We start from the raw sequence: 14,949 nt of genomic DNA, 5'->3' as shown, positions 1-14,949 counted from the left end.
ACAACAAAAAGAAAGCAACTTGCGTATGTGTGAGCACGTCTTTGAGACCCGCTGAAACTGGAAATTCGTATAGCGCACACAAAATCATATATATAGGGATAGATCTATCACTATTTTACAGATTTATTTTGAAAGCGTACATACCATAGAAAGACCATAAAAACGCCATCGCATGGAAAGTGGAAATATAATTTCAAGCATATAGGTTGACTTTGGCGTGGTTATCGCTGACATCACTGAGGAGCAACATCATTTAGGTAAGTGGTATTTTACTTAACAGCATAATCTGCTGTGACTCAATAAATGAGCTGTGCACAAATAAATTAGGCACCCGAAACTTTGTTATTTCTAGACACAGTCGTAACATTGTTTAGTTTCACGTACCCTCTGAGTACATTATTTTTATTGTGCCTAAATGAGTACCTATTAAAAGAGACATTTACAGTTACCCTTTACGGTAGTGTCTTTAGGTCAAGTTTGTATTCTAAATTGATTATTTTTTATTGATTGCACTGTTAACGATTTTACCTCTAATATGACAGACATTGCACTGCTTGGACATTCGAAAAAGTGGTAATACAGAGTCCAACATGTCTGTAATGAATAACATGCTCTCCATTACATAAAGGTAACATTGTCACCATTCCGCAATATGCTCAAACAAAATGACCAGCGTGATTGCTGTTAAATGCGAATGTTGTTCGAGTCCGCATGATTAGCCTTACTCGTATTTATCAGCATTATTTTCGTACAACCTAGGATGGATGCATGGATGTATCCGGCTGTGCCTTTTATCTCGGGTGGTGGCTCACACCACCTAGCCATAAAGTTAAGTACTATCACTATGTGTTTAAGGATTGAATTTCACTCGCACCTTGATTACCTTAATTGTAGCCACCAATCAGTTGTGAGCATAAGCGCCCCCTCTTGTCAAATATGCGCAATTCAAGTTGTTCTCAAAGCTTCGGAGAGGCTGCTCTTGCGACAACAATTCCCGGAGGCAAGACCCCAGCTGCTGAAGTTCCGGCTGTTTTTCCGAGATGGCGGTAGCCGATCGGAATGCTGTAGGGAGCCTTTGTGTGTGCGCCGCCTCGGCTCCCTCAGAATTCTGGCGGCGTTCATTTTCGTTTCGTTGAGTTTTTTCATAGATTGTTGTCTGTCATTGGGAGTGGTAGCCCTCTTTAAAGTTAGTCGTATCAGACAATTGTATTGGATGGTTTCTGTCATGTAGCAACCTTCTGCATTAGTATAACAAGGATAAAGCAACAATAAAATAGAAGTGGTGCCTTACGAATGTACATGACGTATGCCAATATTTAGAAGATGAAAAAGGGAGAAGAGCAAGGGGTTTGTTTTTCTCGTTGGGCCAACTAAATCAATTGTACATACGAAAGTCATGGGGTATATTGACTTTGACTATAAAGGGGATATTGACTATGACTTGCGCATACATGCGAAAGTCATAGGGAAAGTCATAGGGTATCGAGTATAGGAAAGAGAGGTAAAGTAATACACTAGCACACATATCAGCGTGTGCTGCGCATGCCCAGAATGTCATAATACTGTGAATTGTCACAAAGGACGGGTCATCTACTGCCTTAGATGACGTACACATCAAACCACATGTTAAAGAAGGCTTGCAAGGACTGGCTCCAGAATGTCCAGAACTTGCACTGCGCTTCGAGCTGATGGGGTTGTCAATCTGGCGTGGAATGTGCCCATTGTGCTAACCAATGACCTGAACACAGCGGCGACACGCGGGTCTTCGTCGCAGAAATCTTTCGTCGAATCTTGTGTCGTCTCTCTGTGGGTGGGCCGTGGTGGTAAAGACGGTCACTCGACATCAGCCGCCACCTTTCTACCCTCTGCGTCTTTTGGACTCCTCAGAATGTAGTGCGTTGGTATACGTATATGTGGTGGTGGTGGTGTAGGTAGTGGTGGTAGCTGTCGGGAAAGAGAAGTCAGGTTGTCCACTGTATTACCTGATAATACAGATTGGGCAGCAATATTCTTAGACCTTCGTCGTTACTGTAAACGTCGTTTTCGCTTTCTGATAATATCTGCGGCTTCTTTGTGTGTTGAGTCATACCTTACAATCCGTTTTATTACCCTCCATTCTTTATTCAATGCAGTAAATTCTCTTAATGAAGCTTCATGTGATGCGTGGCAGTTGGAACATTTCAGGATAGTTGTTCGGCACGATTCGGTACTCTGGGGATCCGTACATCGAGGCAAAGTACGACGATCTTGCAAACTCTGCACACATCACCCATGTTCTTACATTAGCGGCCTCCAAGTGATTTTGGTGTAAATGAAGGAACCACGTGTCAAAAGTGTCTTATTTACCTTGACGTAGCATGGCAAAGTGTCGCCTCTGAATGCAATCTTCACGCAATGCGACTTGCCCAAGCGTGATACTTTGACTACGTTGGTGTAGTCACTTACGTCCTTGATCACCATCGGAATATCGGCACAAGGAACGGTGATAACAACATACTATATTACACCTACACCAACTACCATGTCCTTGCTCAGTGGAATACGAGTTTGTTATACCTGAATGCAATCCAAGTCCTTGATGCAGGGCAGAGATACAATAGATGGCTGGTGTATTACGTCGATGGATCAAAAATTCTTGCTAGGATTCAGTCGTACCTCCCTGATTTCGTTTGGTGCCCAAGACTCAAGCTGTCGCGAGATTGTGTGCCGATTGAGGTTGTTGTCCGATGGCGTGAATGGCGTGATTGGTTACGTAGTTATATGTGACCTACAAGAGTCTCATGATTGTTAGATCACTGAATTATATGCGTGGCCATTATTCTTGTTTCGTAAGGTAACTCGCTTCTGTGGTTAGCTACAATGCAGAACTCTATCAGAAAAAAAATTTAACAGACGTGAAGGCGTTATTCACTTGGTGTGCAAGGCGTTGCTACTAACTTCGAAGTAGAGTCACCAATCGTAGTTAGTGAAACACAAAAAACAAGCTGTTTATTGCTTTAGTTTCGCGATCAAATGCTGTTTATTTGTAAGAATAAAACCTAAAAAAAAGTTTTTCTTGTATAGCACTTGCGAAATTTCAATACCACTACGAAACGCGTGACAGCAGATATGCATAAAGTCTTTTACACATTTACCTGTTCCTGCTACAGGTACCGTTGAAGAAAGCCTTGAACTGTGGCGCCAATCTTTTCGTAGGAAATTAAGTTGAAGTGGAATTAAAGGGAGTGCGATGATCGGAGGGCGAAGTAACACCTTACTTTAAGCATGTCGTTATCAGGACTTCAATATATCACGTAAGATTGGTGAACGACACCAGGTCCTACAAGTCCTAGTGAAATAATACTGAAATTTTGGTTAGAAACACCAGCCAGTAAACACAGTGGCTTAAATCAAGGCCTTAATAAGTTATTTTGCGCCTCCAAGGTGCAAGCAGTAGTGTAAAATAAAGGGGTTTATTAAAAAGAAAGAATGCGCAAAATGAGCAAACCCTATAGCGGTTGTATATTTGTTAATTAAATCGAAATAGTTCAGTAAAACAGTTCATCACACAATGGTGGGTCGAAACCATTGTAACTGAATAAAAGATCTTATTTTCGAATCGTGTTTTACATGTGCACTAAAATTAGTAACTAACCCCGAGAAGGCTGGGACAGGCATCCATGTACCGATGCTGAGTAATGCACTAAGCCTGGTTCTAATTTTTTTCTTAACTGCTATTTAGAAATGGTCCATATCACTTCCTTAAAGCAATTCTATTATCAAAAGGCTGTACTTAAGCTTTCCATTATAAGCACTTCTCAAAATTAAAAAAAAATGTCCAAGTATAAATCAAAGCATGCTCGACAAACTTTTTTGCTCGAACTGGAGCTGACACGTGCTCCTTTCATTCCATGGTTCCAGATTGAGGAGACTGTATTTCAAGTCGAACAGAAAGTCATCCGTTTCAGCTAATAACCAAATCTTAAGTGAACCTAACTACTTGCTTTTTTTTCTTTCAAAGAGATATAGCTTCGTTAATTTTGTATCAGGAACATGCAGTCCTATATACGTGCCTCTAACGCTTAGTCAAAGAGTCTTCGGGAAGTGCCTCTGGTGACAAACAGCTTTCGAGCTTCCTAGAGTCGCTGAGATTTGAGCGAAGCGAATGACATCAACTATCCGGATAGATGAAAACATCGCTCTCTTTTGAGGCAGCAGCAGCCGTAGAGTTAGCGATACATACACACACAAAAAAAATTCTGCTTGATACAAAGAAACGCGCAAGCGCAGCATGAAGGGAGTTTCTGCACACCAGTGATACTTTAAGTCGTGCCAGGAGCGTCGGTATGTAGAAATAAATACAAAAAAGCTTTACTTCAAGCAGAGCTACGGGATAGGCTGAAAATGATAGTCGAGAAATGGCGGGAAAATATACAATGTAAAAAATGTATAGGGCTAAACGGAAGAGGCGAGAACAGCTAAAGGCGCGATTACTGTTCGTGAGCTAGATGAAAAAAATTAAATAAAAGGGAAAGCACAAAAAATAATCAAAAATGAAAGGAATAAAGTTTCAGTGTTCTTTGAAGACAGTCGTAAAAAAAAAAACCAACCCGCAAAGCTTCAGCAAAGCCACATACAAAGGCCCACGTTTTCATTTTAGACACGCCGCTTTATCGAGCGTGCCACCGTATTTCATTTCCGGCCACTGCGGCAGAGATTTCGCGCCTCAGGGTTTATGCTCTTTTGCTTCTGTTGTATTTACTCATCCTCACTTAACACTGTAAACTGATGGCGCACAGTGATTGCATGTATGCAAAAAGATAAAAAAAAGGTGACATTGGCCAATCATTTTCCGGCTTGCAGCTTTGCCAGTAATTACTCGAAGTGCAACAAGAACGAAACAAAAAAAAACACATAAGAAACACATAAGGGCACCGCATAAGAAATAGGCGAGCTAGACTAGCAACCATTGCACGTCGACTTTTGTTCAGCCTCAGGGAACTAATGATAATAACCAAGTACACGTTGTTCGCGAGAATCAGCATTCGTTGGGAAGTGGCTTCACGTCTGGCACGTGTCTAGCCATTCAACTGCGTGTGATTAGTTGATGGCCAGAAAATGTAAGCTATACTTCTTCGTGTTTTCCTAATGTTACAACTTCGTTGTTAATGAGGGAAAATGTAAATATAAGGGATCTTTGCTAGAATATAATTGAGAGCAGACAATATTGCCTCGGAAAGTGTAGCGCGTGTTCTCAGAAGTAATTGTAATATAAATGTGAACAATGAAAAGGGGACGAAAAGATAACTTGTCACTGGCAGGATCCGAACCTGTGTCTTTTGAATAACACGCCCGATGCTCTACCACTGAGCTATGGTGGCGGTAATTTCCCGCTCAAATTTAAAGGATATAACTTGATAAGAGAGATGCTTGGGCTAGTTGATGATTGAGAATTAACATATTTTCACAGCGCAAGACTACGAGTAGTTGCGGCGTAACTACGGAAGAAGAGACAAGGACAAAAAAGTGCGCAGTTTTTCTGTCGTCTCTTCCTCCGTAGTTACGCCGTAACTGCTCGTAGTCTTGCGCTGTGCGAGTATGTCATAGGGTACATATGTGCATATAAACGTGGGAGCGTCAGTCAACACCACCTGTTGTCATTACGACGAATGTGGAACACCCTTTCTGCCTGTTTGGCGTCACGTACTACGTGATCTTATTACGCGCTGACAGCTGACCAATAACTCTTCGTATACCCTTTCAAGGCATCAAGTCTGCTGGAATGTGACCCGCGCTATGAAGGAAGTAAAGTGTAAATTTAGGTGTTGGTTTTTCTTTGTTAGACAGAATAATAATGAGAACAAACAGACAATAATGCCAGGGAAAGTATAGGTGATGTTATTCGAAGTACCTGTAATGTAAATGTGAACAAATAAAAATGGACTTGCCACTTGCAGGATCCGAATCTGCGACCTTCGAATGGTGCATACGATGATCTACCACTGGGCTACGCTGGCAGTGCCAATGAACCGCTTTGTTAATGTGGCTCATAAAAGGCCACTTTCCTTGGATTTACTTGACAAGGTTGTTGTAATATTTTTCGTCTTTCTGCTGGGGAAGTGACGGAAGAGTGAACAAACGGTTACAGAAGGAGACAGTGAATACACGAAGGTAAATAGTAACTGTGACTATAGTGCTCGCCAATTATTGAACATGATCGATGGCATTTTCATTGCCAACCTATATGGTGCGAGTGAGAAGCGAGTAACTGGAGTGTGACAGCGTCTCCATAGAACGTTTTTACGGCTCTAGCGTATACTGTTTCAATTATTTGTATTATATTGCTTGAGTAAAATGCAGAATATCAGTTTTATAGACTATCCGCATACTTACTAGTGGTAAACAAATTAAAAGAGGGCCAGGTTCACTCTACAGTCACTCTCAAATGTGTGACAACCATCGTTTTGAACACGTTAGAGTCAAGCGTAATCAGCGGAATGAAATGTTTGACTGTATTCATTCACTAGTATTAATGACGCAAGAGGGGGCAGCCGAAATGAATGAACGTATAATTGGTGGTACGTGAATGTATTGCTTAAACATTTTTTTCGCACTGACCGCTAAACAGCCACAGTATTTTTCCAACATATACTTGTCCCGTGTGGAGATGTAGATGCCATTCTTATATCATGAGTTATTGTGTTGACTCGATACTTGATTTTTTCACAAATTTCTCACGACAACGCTCTCAGCTGTATCTTCATGATTCTTCAACGACGTCCCGATCGATGCTATCGACCTGATAAACGCACAAGGCGCAGAAGGGAACTTGATCAACACAGAAGGGGAGGCCTAAGCACCGCGCTCTTTTGCGCAACTGCCCAGGACATAGGAGGTGGACGGGATATGAAACCTGCAACAAATATAACAATCTCCAAAGACTAGGCGTGGAAACTTCTTTTTGTTCGTTTGCAGTCTTGTAAAAACATTGGTTGAGCCTTCCCAAATCATCACAGGCACCAACGCAGCAATCCTTTAGCTCTTCTATACAGATGACCTGCGACACGAAGCCATTAAAGCTGACTGTTCTGAGCACGTCTCCTTTCCTTAGTAATGTTGTTGGCTTCAAACGTGGGTGAATTTTTGGTATAGCTCTTGTTTCGTTTTGTTATTGTAAGGATCCACTTCAGAAATGTAGACTGCACCGAACTAGCGCCTTGCACTTTCTTGGTGCATTGGTTAATAATAAACATCAAGGTCCTAATATATAGGGTAATTGAGACAGATGAGTGTCGAGAAGTAAATATCGCAAAATGGGCGCACTTGTGAGAATAAAAAAAAAAAAAAACGAGGCGAGATCCGTTTCAATGGTGCGCAAGCAAAGTGGAGCCATGGCCCTGGTTGAGCGAGCGCAGTTTAACCTCTATAATAATGCAATAGCGTTAACGAGCTCGTTTAATAGAAATTTCGGCGTGGGTGTCGGCGTCATCGGTTGTGAGCAAAAAAAAAATCATCATTTTTGCGAGACCAGAAAATAATACAGGTGCAAATCAACTTAATAATAAAAAATCTGGGTCTGAGAGGGGATGTAAACTGGGTCGTCTGCATGGCAAGCGGGGGCTATATCACACAGCCACGCCTCTGCCTGTGAGTACAGTGAAAATACCTTCTTATGTTCGGATATGCAGTAAAAGTAGCTTTCACGCTTTACAAACACACGTGTCCTGTATACATGCTTCACAATACAACATGAAATATTGCCGCAATAATGCGTGGTGCACGCGTACATTGCCATCGAGAGTCAGAACAGAGAATTATCTTGATGACTTCATAGTTTGAAAAACCACCGCCCACTACAAAAGACACACACGTTACTGCACCCTAAAGACGACGCAATGAGTGCAGAGCAAGATTGAAAACGTTCTATACAGTAAGTGTTTGAAATGTGCACTAGGAATGGAATTTCGTTTCAACTCTTAAAAGAGAAGCTTTAGGGTCCCCCAATTTTTTTATACTTTTAGTTTCTGGTACCTTGTCTGGTGCGTTTTGTTTTCATACACAAGAGAGAAAAAGACAAAGGAAAGCCACGTTAATCAGAAGAACGCACATTTGAAGCTTTATTCGGCGGGCCAGAAAGAGCGAAAAATATATAGGCAGGATATACCATCCGTGAACATATACCGTGAACGTCCGCTGCAGTGGTGTGGCGGTTACTGTGCTCGGTCACTGACTTGAAAGTCGTGGGTTCAACCCCGGCTGCGGCGATCACATTTTGATGGAGGCGATGGGCCCCGTGTACTATGTTATGTCAGAGATGTGAGTGCACGTCAAAGAACGCAAATGGTCCGAATTTCCGGAGACTTCCACTACGGCATGTCTCATAACGATTTAAAATATTGGTACGTAAAACTTACGATAATATATTTTAGGTTGTATGTGCGTGTAGTGGATAGAGAAAAGTTTTTTTAGTGCCCATAGATGTTATTACACTGCACAAAAAGATGACGGTACAAGTAAAAAAAAAAAACCATGCCGAACACCACGAACATATGTCACGGTGATCTGCATGTTTTCACGTATGGTTTCTCGTGTACTCGTCTTTTCGCGCAGTTCAATACCGTATAAAATCTTTGAACCAACTCACCCACCAAAATGTTTCTTACACACAAAAAAAATTACCTATGCATGGCTAGCAAAACAAAGGGTGTTTCAATGTGCTAAAACATTTAGGGCCCACCTTTTGTTTTTGTTTGTTCCTCAGAGCTGTTTTGTGAATGACCGGTTAGTTTCAATAATTATATATCCGCTATCTTGAATGGCTCTGCCTTGACTTGACGAGATAGCGTTATCACAAGAACTTTGTCACGAATGACAGCATCGTTCATCTTCTGCGGCCCTGCCTTGTGCAAGTTCTATCCCCGATTCAACATCACCTCAGTGATCGTACTGCTAGCAATTTGATGAATCTCTTTAGAGGTTACTACCTGAACAATTGCGAATAAAAAAGAAGTGGTGTATATAAGGTGCGGTGAGAGCTTAAAAATAGATATTGAGATTGGCCTGTACAGCAGTAGTAATAAATGCTGTGGTTATAAATGTGCATATAAATTTAAGAAATACTCAGCTTGCATTCCAGCTTACAATTTGTCTGAAATTGTATAGAGTGTCTCTGTCTTTTGCTTTCTCAATTTTTTATATTTACTTTATCCTTAAGAAGTAAAAATCGCGCAGCATTGCGAATATGCAAAATGTAGCAACCAACGCTTTGCAGAAGTGAAACTAAAATTGTGATTGTGCAACAAAAGCAAGATTTGTTACGTTTTCCTACGTTTTGTTGTGTGTTTGTCAATGCATAAATATTGCAGTAATAAATTTGCTATTTCTGCTAAAAATAAAAAAAACCCCTAAACTACTAATTCTAGTTCCAGTTACGTAAACGCCCCATCTAACTCATGTGACAATTTTTGTTCATTTTGACATTTTAGTTACCGCTAAAAAGTGCACAAGCCCCAAAAATGTGCTGATAAAAAACGCAGAAAACGCGTCGACGTACGCCCACATTTCTGGCCAGCATGTTGAAGAAACAACAGACAAAAAAAGAGCAACCAAGTGTGATGCATTTTCTGAAATATAGGCTCTATATTATGTGGTTGCAATATCTTGATAAAAAAATTTTCGGATACAAAGTGTAACGTTCAACAGGTAATATCATAACGCCAGTAAAGGTGACCTTCTAGTAAGCCCACGATGAGCACGCAACTACTACATTTATAGTTAAATGTGCATTGACCTCGTAACGATGATCTAACATAGTCAACTACTCACCGACTGCTTCGCATGAACCTGATTCACAAGAGGTGTGGCACTAGCAATTTTTTGGACGCATTGATGTTGTGTTCGTGAACATCACACAACTACTTATCATCAAAACAGCCTTTTTCTCTTGATATTTGGTGCTGCTTGTTTTGAACACCGTACGTGGCAGGCTTGATAAGGAAAATGCTTCATCAGGCACATCTCAAGCGGGCCTTCCGCTTCCTTCTACTGAGCATCAGCCTACTGCGCGCCAGCCATAAAAGCTAGGCTATATAAATACAAACCTACAAGTCCCTGCTTGGTGCTACATCTATAGTGAACACAGCCTAATGGAGCTTATCGGCCGGCTGTTCGCCACCCAGCCCCATAATTTATTCCATACGGTAGACTCCCTAGGACAGTTGTGAAAATAAATAACATATTTAAGTGAAGTCGATGACCCAAAAATGAGATAACTTACTTCCAAGAATCTCTACAGAGACATAAATAGTGCTCTCAGGAGCAGTAATAATTTATTACCGTTCCGCTAATATGCAAAGCAGGTGCAATGAAGATTGATCTTATAGCCAAATACGATACTTTATGTTGCATGAATACTGAGATGCGATACGTAGAGGAATATTGAAGGAAAATAATCGAAAAGCGCACTGTTCCCACTGGTTTAGAATTTTTCGTGCATAGATAGCAGAGCTTCCTCTTGGCCGATGGCTGAACACTCTTTGAACCGTATGAACTGGATCACGTCTGTGTAGTCTGTGGACACTATCTGTGGAGAATATATTAGTTCGTGCGGAAACAGATATAAAATATAAATAAAATCTAGCCAGCATAATGCACTGCGGAGCTCACAGTATGCTTTTATCGCGATCTCCTTAGCTCAAACTGATATTTTTGGACACGTTATAACCTTTTGGAGCGACATGTATAACCTTTTGGAGCGACAATAAAAAAATCGCTCCTATACTTCTTCACTGTTATTTATTGGCATAAACGACAGTTACGTAGTTCCTGAGACAAATTATTGCACACAAAAAGTAATTTGTCGTTATAGGTGGACTTAACAGTTTTGGCATCGTTGATTCAGGAGCGTAATTTATAACAGGACTAGTGAACTTCAAAATGATGATATTGAGTCGCTATTCCTGGGGCTTACATTTTTTTATCTCGCAGAATATTGTTGTTAAAAAGCGTCACAAAAATCTTGAAGTTGAATTGAAAGACTGCAAAATGGAGAGCAATTGTCAGTTTGCCGCAAGTGGTATTGAACTACAACTATGAAATATTGTAAGCGCGGAAGAAAACAATAATTTTATGACAATTGCTGGCTACAAAAGGTTACCGCTGGTCATAGAAGACTCACAATGCCCTTATAATCAATACATAATAAGAATCCCCATGACACTTACCTGGGGCTTTATTAGGATCGTTTTGCACAAAAAAGGGGAAAATGCATGGAAGGCTTCACAAGTCTATAGGGAGAAAGTAATTACCTTGTCGAGGCTCTTCAAAGATTTCTCCATTATCCGTGTCTGGTTGTCGGTTATTTTTGCTACTAGTTGGTAAAGCTAAGTATAAACGACCTTTTTGGTTAAAGAACGGGCGATAAGATACAGAGGTAAATTTATTATCTGGTAAAACATCTGTTCTATCTTATAGTCATTATGATTGCACTGTATTGTGTAGCAACTATAAGTTCCTACTTTGTTTTAAATAAATTGCGCTTCAACACTATCTCATCAAGCGTTAAACTCAAAATCACCAGCTGTTTCAATCGAGAAAACAACTTTGGTTTACGAATACGATGGCCAGCTTTTAAGTTGCCCAACCCTCTTGTGCTCGTCTACTTTACGTACTCAGGTAAAGTTGTGAAATACACTCTGCACGTATGTTCCGCACGGTATCTTTGGTCGTGGTAACCATGAACATTTCAGACGTGGCCTGGAAGCTTATGCATACTTCTGTACGTTGGTCATCCTCATTACTTCCAGACAACTTGCGAAAGAGAAACCACCTGCCTGTGAATTTTCTCTGCAGACTGACGCAGGTGCGCTAGTTTTTTATTATGGAACGTGCTTGGAGGCGAGTGAGTTGGTGAATGAGCGCATTGCAGTTCCTACCACAGAAAACGCTGCTCTTTTCTGCCGGCGGATTCTTCTGCCATGCGTCACCTTCACTGCCGAAAAAGGCGAGTCGTATCGCACTATGCGTTGCCTACTGACAGTCACAGCTATGAGAAGAGAGCGCAGCTGTTCGGGTGGTGGCTTCAATAGCTCAGTAGGTGATACATTTGTACAACATTTGGCTGGCAAAGTGCACTCTTTTTTGCCTCCTTTATGATTTGGGTGAACACCTCCTCTCAGTGATTCCTCTCTGACACGAGAAGCATCTCACGGGTTATCAAAAAGGACTGCAGCTTCAAGAACATAGGCCATAGCCTCTCAACTGAAGTAAATAATTGACGTGACATGCAAGCGGTTCTGTGTCGTTTATCTTTGCATGTGTCAAGGAGTGGAACTCAAGCTCTGAATCACTGAGATCATTACGGATAAAATCAATGAAATTTGGACGTCCATACTACGGTAAGTTATATGGGATAGTTCTGCGTGGTGATACAGTACATCTGCTTTCCGTAACATTGAACACCAAATAAACGCATGCGCGCAGACATTTAAAGCATGCGCACAGGTTTACACATGAAATTCACATACTTTCGTCAAGGACGTCATGAAAACTGCATGAAAGTATTCCAATAATACTGTACAATTAGTGCAGTATTATTACAATACAGTACAATAGTACTGTATATTTAGGCGTGAGTACCTGTTATAGAGGCCAGCTATAGTGGCAAATATAAGCTGCGTGGCTAATAAATAACACTTATAATATACAGCGCAGTCCTCCGTAGCTTACTCAAAGTGTTTTAAGATATATCATGCAAGAATTTTGCGTCATTTTATAGTAGTTATGGGGGCTACTCAGTGTGCCCATGTCTAACGCTACTTCGCCTGCGAAATTTGGCAGATTCAATTCCTCTGCTAAAATTACTATCAGCCGCTTTTCGCAATTCTCAAAGCAGCAAGGGAATCGCTATTCCCGCATTTTGAGCAGACCATCTAACTACGCTAATAGGCAGAGTTAATCATCTGATTTCTTCAAATACCGCCATAAGAGGTGTCTCTACTAATCTTACGATGCCCGCCGCTTGAGCAAAATGTAATTATTAAGGCAGCGAATCAATATACTTTTCTTATTTTAGAACATTTTCGTAGCATTTTTTAAAACATGTACCCTCCAGATACTTATTCTATATTTCTAAACAGCGCCAGGTGCCATTGAAATACTGAGGCACTTGTAGCGACTTCACGGCACGTAGGCTCCACCCAGCCCAAAGTTCTCCCCCCACTCCTTATGCGATCACGTGACAGCTGACATCGCATGGGAGGCTTCCCGATGCGTTGTTCTTGGAGGCAGCTGTCCAGCTGCTGTGTTAATTATCTCATGATCATAGAGGGTGGCGGTAAGCTTTTGGGCTGGGCGGAACCTACGTGCAGCGACGTCACTACAAGCGACTTAGTATGTTGACGGCGCCTACTTCTATTTACAAATACAAGGAATAGGTCTGTACAACGGGAGTTAAGTATCCGGCACATGCTCCCTGTCCGAATTTCGTCACCCCCTGTATTTACATCTTGGTAACCCGAGTGTTAGGTAAAAAAAGTCATAGCTTTGGCGCAAAGGCGAAGCAATGAATGCGAGAGCAACAAATTGGAAGGTCACGCACAGAATGGCAAGCAGATCGAAACGTGCCCCGCGTTTCTCACGCACAAATGACGCACGAAACGTACTCACAGGTACTGATGAACGCGAATAAGTGTCTCAGTCGTTACTTCGGTGTGTCTGAAAAGTGCGCCCTTTTCACAGACGGAGACGGTGCAATGATTGCAGTGACCTTTGTGTGCGCGGTAACCACAATAGAATCGTTCCAGTGAAAGCCGAACGCCAGCTAAGACGTAAGATCCTCCCCACCGCGAGATAAAGGTGCGCGAGTGAGCGTCGACCCTTTCCTCTCCGTGGGGTAAAGTAAGCGTGGGAGATGAGGGCGCCCGCCGCCGTGTCGAGATGATGTGGCGGCGGGTGCTCATACGCGTCATCTTTCTAGTAATGCCAAAAACATGATATTTCTTTCCGAGATGTCCGTCAACAGCGGTAAGTGGTAAATATAAATAGCTTGCCGTTCGAACGTTAGATGACGTGCTTCTCGGTGACTCAGTGGTTAACGCCTCGCATTCACGATTCAGAGGTTCCACGATCCATTCCGCATGCCGGAGTCTTTTTCTCAATTATTTTTCTTTCTAGCGTTTACACATATATAGATTTGTATTCATACAAGGTGAGTGCTTGCGACGCCAATGTTGACGACGACACCGACGCCGGTGGCGAAATCGGAGTATATATATCATTGCTATTGCCACAACGCACTCAATCAAGTCACCATAGTGTAATAATTTTTCAAGATTGATGCCCCAAAACCACAATACGGTTGAGAGAAACGTTGTAAAGAGAACTCTGAAAACTTCAACCACGTGGCGTTGTCTATCGCGCACGTAAATTTAAGTACGCGGACCTCTAGCACTTAAACTTCATCGAAACAGTGCTGCAGGAGTAGCTGAGATTTGATCTCGCGACCTTTGGGAGATTAGTCAAGCTCTCAAACTATACCAGACCTTTAGCGAAGTCGCATTGAAGGAGAAGGCTGCGGATAACTGGACGTGTTTAATAATGAACAAAAAATCTTCAATTTTATTGCTATTGAAACCGCACTACGTTTAGCTGCGTGTGTTAAGTGCACTCCTTTGATCATGTTGCAAAACACGTGCTTTGCGCAAATATCTCAAAATAAAAGAATCGTCTTAAAAGAAACTTCAATTATCCAAACAGTCTTTATTCTATTTTGGTTCCACGACACACTTACAGGCAAGAGAACAGCAAAATAGGCATAAATAAGTGGACTAGAAGAAGAAACCTTCAATATCGAGCATTATGGCTTCCCGGCGAAACGCCCCCCCCCTTCCCCCTCAATAATAACAGCTTGCCGTTTTTCCGGCCACTCGGTAAAGTCTTCCCACTGCAATATTAATGTATTCATTTTAGCTT

The sequence above is a fragment of the Rhipicephalus microplus genome, unplaced genomic scaffold, assembly GCF_043290135.1.
Source record: "Rhipicephalus microplus isolate Deutch F79 unplaced genomic scaffold, USDA_Rmic scaffold_120, whole genome shotgun sequence".
Lineage (NCBI taxonomy): Eukaryota > Metazoa > Arthropoda > Arachnida > Ixodida > Ixodidae > Rhipicephalus > Rhipicephalus microplus.
Note: the sequence above shows the minus strand (reverse complement) of the source record.